The following is a 10,497-nucleotide window of genomic DNA, read 5'->3' on the forward strand; positions in this document are numbered from 1 at the left end:
CCTGGGCAACAGAGTGAGACTCCATCTAAAAAAAAAGAGGCCAGACACAGTGACTGACGCCTGTAATCCTAACACTTATGGAGGCTGATGCGGGTGAATCACCTGACGTTCCTGATGTTGGGCATTTGAGACCAGCCTGACCAACATGCAGAAACCCTGTCTTTAATAAATACACCAAGTTAGCCGGGCGTAGTAGCGGTTGCCTATAATCCCAGCTACTTGGGAGGCCAAGGAAGGAGAATTACTTGAACCTGGGAGACAGAGATTTTGGAGAGCCGAGACTGCACCATTACTCTCCAACCTGGGCAACAAGAGCGAAACTCCCTATCCAAAATAATAATAATAATAATAATAATAATAATAATTATTATTATTATTATTATTATAAATAATAATAATAATAATAATTATTATTATTATTATTATAAATAATAATATAAAAAGTAAGTGAGTTTCCAGGAAAAAAGAAAAAAGTTAAAACCAACAGTGACATAAACATACTCCGCTGTCCTTTCAAGGCAGCAATGATGCTACAAAGTGATCGACCTGTCTCAGCCTCCCAAAGTGCTGAGATTACAGGTGTGAGCCACTGCACCCAGCTATGTGTAATTTTATGTGTACTTTCTTTTTTCAATTAAATTAAATTTAATTTAATTTTTGTTTGTTTTCAGACAAAGTCTCACTGTGTCACCCAGGCTGGAGCACAGTAGTGCGCTCATGGCTCACTGCAACCTCCACCTCCCAGGTTCAAGCGGTTTTCCTGCCTTAGCCTCCCGAATAAACAGGGTTTCACCGTGGTGGCCAGGCTGCTCTCGAACTCCTGACCTCAAGTGATCCACCCATCTCAGCCTCTCAAAGTATGAGAAAGACTTTCTGGGGTGCCATATCGGTTGGTCTCCGGTGTGTGAGACATCCATGTGGAGCTACGGGTGGCCTCTTAGGAGAAACATCTCCTTATTGCCTTCATATCTTTATGCCCTGAAAGCATAACAGCTCAGAGGAATTCCACAGGTTGGTAAGGGAGATACCACTCTTTCAAAGCAGTGGAGTATAATCAAACATGTTGGCTCCACCTGAAACCCACTCACACCCATTTCAGTCCTGATAAGTTAAAGATCTGGAGTAGTTTAGACACACGCCTTTGCTCAAGGAAATTCACAAAAAACTGCTGCTATACATCTTATTGAATGACACTGATGAATCCTTTTCCTTATCCCTTTCTACCCCTCCCATCTGCCCTAAGAACAAAGAGCTTGTAAACCAACGAATTTGGCAGAGCTCAAGAGCTCTGGGCTGTGAGCAAGCTTCCGATGCTCCAGTCTCCTTGACCAGCCTTTTAAACATTTATTTTGCCTCTTTCCGACTCCTTTGTCTCCGTGGGACTCAGGGTACCCACCAGCTGCTGTGGGGCTGGTTTTCCCAACACAAAGTGCTGAGGTTACAGGTATGAGCCACTGCGTTCGGCTATGTGTAATTTCTTAACTCAGTTCATTCCTTGACTGGGTACCATGGGCATTTGGGCCACTTTCTCATGGAACTTACTTGTGCTTCAGGATCTGTTTGGACCCAATCAGGTCCACAGCATTTCCGTGTCATGCTGGAGTGCTGCTGTGCACACCCACTTATGCCCAGTGTGTGATGAGCAGCTCAGCTCACATGGTAACTTTGTGGCTCCATGGTTGGGCATTTGCTTTCTACTAACCGTCAGAGGCTAGCTGAGACAGCCTGTGGATAGAAAGAATGGTTATCTGCAGAAAATGGCAGGGCCTTGCTCTTCCACTTGCTTATTCCACTGTGATTTGGAATAGCCTCTGTCTCAAATGGATGGTCCTGTTTTTCTGCTCTAGTCTTTATCAATGAGTCAAGCCTTCCCGTGCTCTGCCATCTCTTTGCATTTTTTTACATTCATCTATTCATTTATTCATGTATTTTTAATAAACGTGGCCTTCCTGTGTCTCCGAGGCTGGAGTGCAGTGGTAGGATCATAGCTCACTGTTACCTTGAACTGCTGGGCTCAAAGTGATCTTCCTCTGCCTCAGCCTCTGGAGCAGCTGGTCCTACAGGCATGCTACTGAGCCACAACACAGCACAACACCCCACTAATTATCTTCATTTTTTTTTAAATTGTTTTCTTGTTTCTTTTCTGAGACAAAGTCTCCCTCTGTCACCCGGGCTGGAGTGTAATTGTTCCCGGACCAAACTGAGGGTCGGGCTGCTTATTCTCACGACCTGATAATGAGATACGGATGAATTAAAAAAAGGGAGTTTTTATTTTTGTGACCACTTACAGGGAGAAGGCCTGGAAATATAACTAGACCAACTCAAAATTACAAACGTGTATAATAAAGCTTATATACCTTCTAAGCTATCTGTGTAATCTTAAGAGTGCATGCATCTAAAGGTGGAATCAATTTATTTTATTTATTTATTTATTTATGTATTTAATTATTTATTTATTTTGAGACGGAGTCTTCCTCTGTTGCCCAGGCTGGAGTGCAGTTGTGAGATCTCAACTCACTGCAACCTCCACCTCCTGAGTTCAAGTGATTATCTTGCCTCAGCCTCCTGAGGAGTTGGGATTACAGGTGCCCACCACCATGCTCGGCTAATTTTTGCATTTTTCTTAAAGACGGGGTTTCGCCGTGTTGACCAGGCTGGTTTGGAACCCTTGATCTCAGGTGTTCTGCCCGCCTCAGCCTCCCGAAGTGCTGGGGTTAGTGGCTTGGGCCGCCGCGCCCAGCCTTCCTGTTTTGCACTAGAAATGGGCTTTCTCTTTATCACGGTATAAACGCGTCTATATTGTGGGATATGGCGCGCGTGTGTACGTGCGTAGGCGCATGTGTTTCTCCACGTTTTCCCGAGCCATGGTGCTTCTTCCCCCGCAGGGGCTCTGGTCGATTAGTTGTTGGGAGCTCCTGGGAGGGCACCGGGCTGACACTTCCATCCGTTGTCATCTCGCGTCATCTAGATGTCACCGTTTTTGAAGTCTAGGAGGCGCACAGGACGCTGTGGCCGCCCGCCCATGGTAAGGAGCCAGTGTGGCTTCTCTGGGCTCCTCCCAGTCCTACCCCGACCCTCGGAGGCCCGCCCTACCCCCGTCCACCCGTTCATCCCCTCCCTCGTTGCCCAGAAAACCTGTGGAGATTCTGGCTGGGCCGGAATGTTGACGTTTTTCATCAGTTGCTTCCTTTTCTTTCTTTGTGTGTTTGACTCGCGTGGACCCTTCTGCCTGGGTTTTACAGAAAGCAGCTCCACCCTAGGCCTTTTCATTAGTGGGGACTTTTCTGATTCTCCCCAGATGTTGTGAAAGCAGGTAGATGTCAAGCGTGTGGCACTGAAAGACATTACTCAGAAATAACCGAATGAGTGTGGAGGAAGAAGCATGCACTGCACACCTTTCAAATCAGCGATGGCAGCACTATGAATTCGGTGTCTTTTCTGGAATCAGCTTGTTTCCTGGGTTGCTCTCCGTGTCCCCCCACCCACCCCAGGCTAGGAAATTTTCCAGAGTGAACTACTATACCTCCTTCCGTTCCCCCTCCTGTTTTATCTCCTCCCCCTCACCTCGGTTTCTCTCCTTGGAGGCTGGCAGCTTTCCTCGTCCTCTCTCCCTCCCTCCTTAGGGAAACTCAACCACGTTGGCTAAGCCGCCATAGTCACTTTTTGCCGTTAAGTTATGTTTAATATTTTTCTTTCCCAGCCAGCACATTGGTAAAGTGGAAAGCGCATCATAGCCCGCCCCTGGGCTATTTTTTTAGAGTATATTTAGAGTTTTTTAGAAAAATAATTTTACTATGTTTTTGAGTTTTTTCATCTATCTTTCTCCTTTCATTTCTGTCTGAAAATGTATTTCTTCAGTTCTCTTTCTTTCTTCCTTTCTTTCCTTTTTCCTTTCTCTTTCATTCTCTCTATCCATATTTCTCTCTTCCTCCTTTTTTCTTTTTCTTTCTTTTTTGACTTTTTTGAGATGGAGTCTCACTCTGTCACCCAGGCTGGAGTGCAGTGGCACCATCTTAACTCACGGCCACTTCCGCCTCTGGGTTCAAGCGATACTTCTGCCTCCCCCGCCCCCCTCCCGCGGGTAGCTGGGACTACAGGCGCGCGCCATCATGCCCAGCTAATTTTTATATTTTTAGTAGAGACAGGGTTTCACCATATTGACCAGGCTGGTCTCAAACACCTGACCTGGTGATCCGCCCACCTCAGACTCCCACATTGCTGAGATTACATCCAAGAGCCACCGCACCCGCCCGTTATTTCTTTTAAAAGTATTTATCCTTTCTAAACATGACCTCTTTCTTCGTTTCCTTTATATCTTTTTCTTGCAGGACTCGCAATCTTTATTCGTTCAAGTTTTTCAGAGGAAGTCTTGCTCTGTTACCCGGGCTACAGTGCATTGGCCTGACCACGGCTTACCACACAGCCTCGACCTCCCGATTCCAAAAGATGGTCTTATCTCAGCCTTTCCAGGAGTTCTGACTACAGACGCATGTCCTCATGCCCGACTAACCTCCCCTCCCCCATTTCTTTTTCTTTAAGTAGAGACAGGGTCTCTCTATGTGGCCAGAGCTGGTCTCAGATTCCCGGGCTCAGGCAAGTCTCCCACCAAACCTCAAAAAGTGTTGGGATTATAGAAGTGAGTCACCATGCCCTGCCCTCTTTGTTACTTTCTCCCCTTTTCTTTTTTATTTCTCTTTCTGTTTCTTTTTTTCTTTCTCTTTCTCTGTCTTTTATTCTTTTACATTTTCTTCTTTATTTTTTCTTTCGTCTCTCTGTTTTTTCCTCCTAGCTTTCTTTCATTTATTTCCTCATCCTTTATCTCTTTCATTTTTCTTCCCTTGTTATGTCTCTTTCTCTCTTTCTTTCTTTCTTTTTTTTTTTTTTTTTTTTTTTTTTTTTTTTTTTTGATGGAGTCTCTGTCGCCCAGGCTGGAGTGCAGTGGCACGCTTGGCGCGATCTCCGCTCACTGCAAGCTCCGCCTCCGGGTTCACACCATTCTCCTGCCTCAGCCTCCGGGGTTGCTGGGACTACAGAAGCCTGCCACGGCGCCTGGCTAATTTTTTGTATTTTTGTAGTGACGGGGTTTCACCTTGTTAGCCAGGATGGTCTCAATCTCCTGATCTTGTGATCCGCCCGCCTCTGCCCCCCAAAGTGTTGGGATTACAGGCGTGAGACACCGCGTCTGGCCGCTCTCTTTCTTTATATTTCTCTCTCTAGATTTTAAAAATTCTGTCTCTCTCTGTTTCTCATTTCCTTCTTCCCTCCCTCCCTTGCTGCTCCCTTCCCTCCCTCCTTGCTTTCCTCCATCTGTCTCTTTTCTCCATTCCCTTTCTCCCTCTCTCCTTCCCTTCCTCTGACTGTCTTTGTCTAGATTGTAGAAGACTCTCCTCATTCTGTATCTTCGTGTGTCCTTACCGACCTGCAACTCAGTCCCGTTTCTTCTTTCTCATTCCGAGATGCATCTTCAAACTCCCATGAGCCACGGGTTGTCTTTTGACTCTGTCGCAGTCCATGCAGAGACACGTTTGGGGAACGGTTTCTGTGAAGTTGCGGAGGAGGGGCTGCGTTTTCCGCCTCTTTGAAAAGACTTCGACTCATGGTTTGGGTTTCCCAGTCATGGGCTTCCCTGCCACGTGGAGCTCACTTGTGACTCAGAGCTCGGGTGTGCAGGGCTTTGTTGGGGGAGGCTGTCTCCCGTGCTTCCGTGCCCAAGGGCAGTGTGGGGCTGCCCTGGCTGGTCGAACAGCATGCCGCAACTCCTGAGGCTTGGCCCAAGATCCACGAGGACATATTGGGCATGGGGCTTGTGGCTGGGGATGCCATTCCCGGCCCGGTGGCAGGCCAGCGCAGGTCCTGGCCGTCTGATGCACCTGCCCTGCCCTAGTCCCTCTGCTGTGATCTTTTTTTCGAAGTCCCCGTGCAGAGTCGGAGAGTGGTCCCTGAGCATGCATGTGGTCCCAGAGGTGGAACCTGGCCGGGCTTTGGTCCCTCATGTGATCCAGTCATGCTAGGGGCTGTCCAAAAATTACTCCCAGTCTCGCTCTGGAAAAATGGGCCAGCCCCTGCAGTGTACGGGTGACCAGGAGGGTGTCCCTGGGCCGCTACTGCTCCTGTGTGTGTCCTGGGGTTGACCAGAGGGCCCTGGGTGTTCCGTGTCTGGCTGTCATGGTGGCCATTTTTGGGAAAGATGTCCAGGTTGCGCATTTCTGCACAGGTGTTGTGGTCGCTGACTCACACCCCACCACCAGGCGAGGTATATCTTTCACTTCTAGTTGGCATTTTGGGCCACCAGGTTGTTGCTGACACTCTGTCTGGCAATTAGATTGGACCTAGATGCGTGTGAAGCTCTGGTATACCGGGAACCCAGCTAACCGGCCCTGTTCCAGTTTTAGCTGATTGCTGGGACCTGTTTGCCTGCTCTCATGCATCCTAGTGTCATAACTGTCCGTGGTGCCCCAGGTCTCTGGACCTTTGACACTGGCAGGGAAGGCAGCTTGGGTTCCCCTGACCGGTGTGCTCCTGGCTGCGGGCACAGGGTGGTCAGAACAACCCCACCCTGTTGGCTCTGTGCTGTGCATGTCAGGAATTGTCGTCCTTAAATTATCTGCTGTCCCTATACTGGAGTGAGCCTGACTGGGCTGTTATGCTCATCAGTTTCCTCAAGACTGACCCCAGCTCAACAACCGCCCGTTATAGGGCTTTTCACGATCTGTGTGGTCATTTAACACTCTCCCGGGCCAGAAGTAAGCCATGAGAAACATGATCCAGGAGTGCTCCAGATTGCCCGAGACAAAACGGTGGCGGGTTGTGCCAACCCCAAGTGCCCTCTCCTACAACCACCACCACCACCAGTTTGCAAGTGCATCCTGAAGAGGTTGTTGAGGGAGGGCGAGGCGGATGAGTGAGGCAGGCTCCTCCCACTCGATAAGAGATGCCGCCTCCTCTGTTGAGCGCAAGTCCCTTGCTCCACTCTGCCAAGTGCATGCAAGACGAGGGAGCGAGTGCGGTAAGATTCTGTGTACCATCGTCGTGTGTGGGCCTCGGAGAGGCCTTTTGCCTCAGAAAGGTGGATAAACAGCGGGACTTTGCGGGTGAGTGCATGTCTGTCAGGCAACGGCCCTGATAGAAAGCACTCAAAATTTTCCACAGTCTTTTGGTCATAAGGCAGACCACTTTCTTCCTCAGGGGTCCATGAGCGAATCTTCAGGAAGGGGCAACTGGTGGGGAAAGAGTATGACAAAAATTCGGTGAGAAAACCTTCTCTGGTAATACGAAAGGTGAGCCAACAGGGTTCAAGCGATTCTTCTGCCTCCCTCGCCCCCCTCCTCCAGGTAGCTGGGACTGCAGGCGCACGCCGTCATGCCCGGTGTCTTTTCTGGAATCACCTTGTTTCCTGAGTTGTCCTCCGTGTCCCCCCATCCACCCCAGGCTAGAAAACATTCCAGAGTGAACTACTGTGCTTCCTTCCCTTCCCGCTCCTGTTTTGTCCCCTCCCCCTCACCTCGGTTTCTCTCCTACGACGTCCAAATCGTCTGCGTATAATAATCATTCCGTTGATGTGCATAAGCAGAGTTCCCTACTTTTACCATAAATAAGGACAGAAGCCGTAGGGGTCGTGCAGTCCACGGCTTACACCCAGGGTGCGTGTCACCCCAACGAGGGACACCAGAAAGCGGCAAGAACACCCCCGGGGGAAAGGAACAGGAAGCCAGCCTTTAAAGCAGATGATGAGGCAGTCAGGGGAAAAACATCCCACGGAAAACAGTGCCTGTCCAGCCGACCCTGGGCCGGGCTTTTGGAAGTCGTGGAGTCCTTGACTTGCACCCAGGGGCGTGTCGTGCTCATGGGGTACACCCCAAAGTGTCAAGAAGGCCTCTGGGGGAAGGGAGCAGGACGCCAGTCTTGATAGGGGACCTTGAGGCAGCACAGAAAAGAAAAAAGGGCGGGCCGGGGTCGTTCAACGGATGACAGTGCCTTTCTGGCAGCCCCTCTATTGGGGCCGGGGTGGTCGCGGAGTCCCTGTCTTGCACCTAGGGTTCGTGTCAGGCCCACGGGGGGCACCTCAAAGCGTCCAGAAGACCCCCGCGGGACAGGAACAGAGCGCCAGGCTTGAAAGGGGACTTAGAGACAGTACAAGGAAAAACCTCCCATGGCTACAGCGCCTTCACGGCAGACCCTGCGCCGGGAGGGTGGTGGAGTTTCTGTCTTGCACCCAGCGGCGGGTCACGCCCAAGGGGGGCATCTCAAAGCGGCACGAAGGCCCCTAAAGGAAGGGAACAAGATGCCAGGCTTGAAAGAAGACTTTGAGGCAGCACAGGGAAAAAGCGGTGGGCAGGGATCCTCCCACGGACGACAGTGCCTTCCCGGCAGCCTCTTCGCGGAAACCGAGGGACCGTGGATCCCTGGTGTGCACTCAGGGTGCGTTTCTCGCCCACGGGGACACACCAAAACGGCAAGAAAGCCCCTGAAGGAAGAGGACGGCATGTCAGTCTTGAAGGGGGATGTTGAGGCAGCCCGAGGAAAAAAGCGGCAAGGCTGGAGTCCTCCCACGGAGGACAGTGCCGTCCCCGCAGCCCCTGACCCAAGCGCCCGGTGGTCGTGGAGTATCTTGCTGACACCCAGCGGGCGTGTCTCGCCCATGGGGGGCACGCCAAAGCGGCAAGAAGGTCCCCAGGGGAAGGGAACAGGAAACAAGGCTTGAAAGGGGACTTTGAGGCAGTCCAGGAAAAAACTTACCACGGAGGACAGAGCCTTCCCAGCAGCCTCTGTGCCAGAATTAGGGGAGTCGTGGAGTCCCTGGCTTGCACCCAGGGTGCGTGTCTCATCCACGTGGTGGGGGGGGGGGGTGCCTCCAAGCGGCAAGAAGGCCATAGGTGGAAAGAAAAAGGACGCCAAGCTTGAAAGAGGACGTTCAGACAGCATGAGGAAAAAAAGCGGCAAGCCGGGGACGTCCCATGGATGACAGTGCCTTTCTCGCAGCCCCTACACCGGGACCATGTGTGTGTCGGAGGGAGGGTCGTGGAGTCCCTGTCTTGCACCCAGGGTGCGTATCTCACCCATGGGTAGCACCCCAAGGCTGCAAGAAGGCCCTAGGGGAAGGGGACAGCACATCAGGCATGAAGGGGGACTTTGAGGCAGCCCGGGGAAAAAAGCAGCGAGGCTGAGGTTGTCCCACAGACGACAGTACCTTCCCGGAAGCCCCTGTTCCGGGCCTGCGTGTGTCGTGGAGTCCCTGGCCTCGCCGCTTTTTTTCCCTGTTGATCTCTCCTTACAAGCCTGGCATCCAACTTCCTTCCCCCGGAAGCCTTCTTAGCCGCTTTGGGTTGCCCCCCGTGGGCGCCACAAGCACCCTGGATGCAAGCCAGGGACTCCACTACTTCCCTGGGTGCATCATAGAGGCTAGGGTCTTCCCAAGAACAACAGTGCCTTCCCGGCAGCGCGTGCACCAGGCCTGGAAAATAGTGGAGTCCCTGGCTTGCACCCAGGGTGCGTGTTTCGCTCACCTGGGGCTCCCCAAAGCGGCAAGAAGGCCTCCGGGGCGGGGGGGAAGGGAGAGCACGTCAAGCTTGAAGGGGGACGTTGAGTTAGCCTGAGGAAAGAAACAGCGAGGCTGGGGGTCCTACCATTAACGACAGTGCCTTACCATCAGCCCCTGCGCCGGGACCGGGTGGTCGTGGAGTCCCTGGCTTACACCCAGGGTGGGTGTCTCGCCTACGAGGGACACCCCAAAGCGGCAAGAAGGCCCACAGGGGAAGGAAACAGAATGCCAGGCTTGTAAGGCGACATTGAGGCACACCGCGGAAAAACTTCCCGCGGACTACAGTGCGTTCTCAGCAGCGCCCCCCGCCACCGTGCCAGGGGAAGTCGTGAAGTCCCTGGCTTGCACCCAGGGTGCGTGTCGCATCTAGTGGGGACACGCCAAAGCGGCAAGTAGGCCTGCGGGAAAATGACACAGGACGCCAGGCTTGAAAGGGGACGTTGAGGAAGCACGAGGAAAAAAGCAGCAGGCCGGTTTACTCCCACAGACAACAGTGCGTTCCTCCAGCCAGTGTGCCTGGCCCGGGACGGTCTTGAAGTCCCTAGCTTTCACCCAGGGTGAGCGTCACACCCACGGGGGAAAGCCAAAGTGGCAAGAATGCTTCTGGGGGAAGTGAACATGATGCCAGGCTTGAAAGGGGACATTGAGGCAGCACGGGGAAAAAAACTGTGGGCCGCAGTCCTCCCACGGACGACAGTGCCTTCGCCGCAGACCCTGCACCGGGCTTGTGGTGGTCGTGGAGTCCCTGGCTTGCAGCTAGTGTGCGTGTTGCGCCCACGCGGGGAGCCTCAAAGCGGCAAGAAGGCCTCCGGGGAAAGGAAAGGGGACGTTGAGGCAGTACTGGGAAAAACTTTCCACGGAGGACTGTGCCTTTATGGCAGCCTCTGCATCAGGCCCGGAAAAGGCGTGTAATCCCTGGCTTGCTCCCAGGGTGTGTGTCGTGCCCACGGGGGGGCACC

The sequence above is a fragment of the Pongo abelii genome, chromosome Y (assembly GCF_028885655.2).
Source record: "Pongo abelii isolate AG06213 chromosome Y, NHGRI_mPonAbe1-v2.0_pri, whole genome shotgun sequence".
Classification (NCBI taxonomy): Eukaryota; Metazoa; Chordata; class Mammalia; order Primates; family Hominidae; genus Pongo; species Pongo abelii.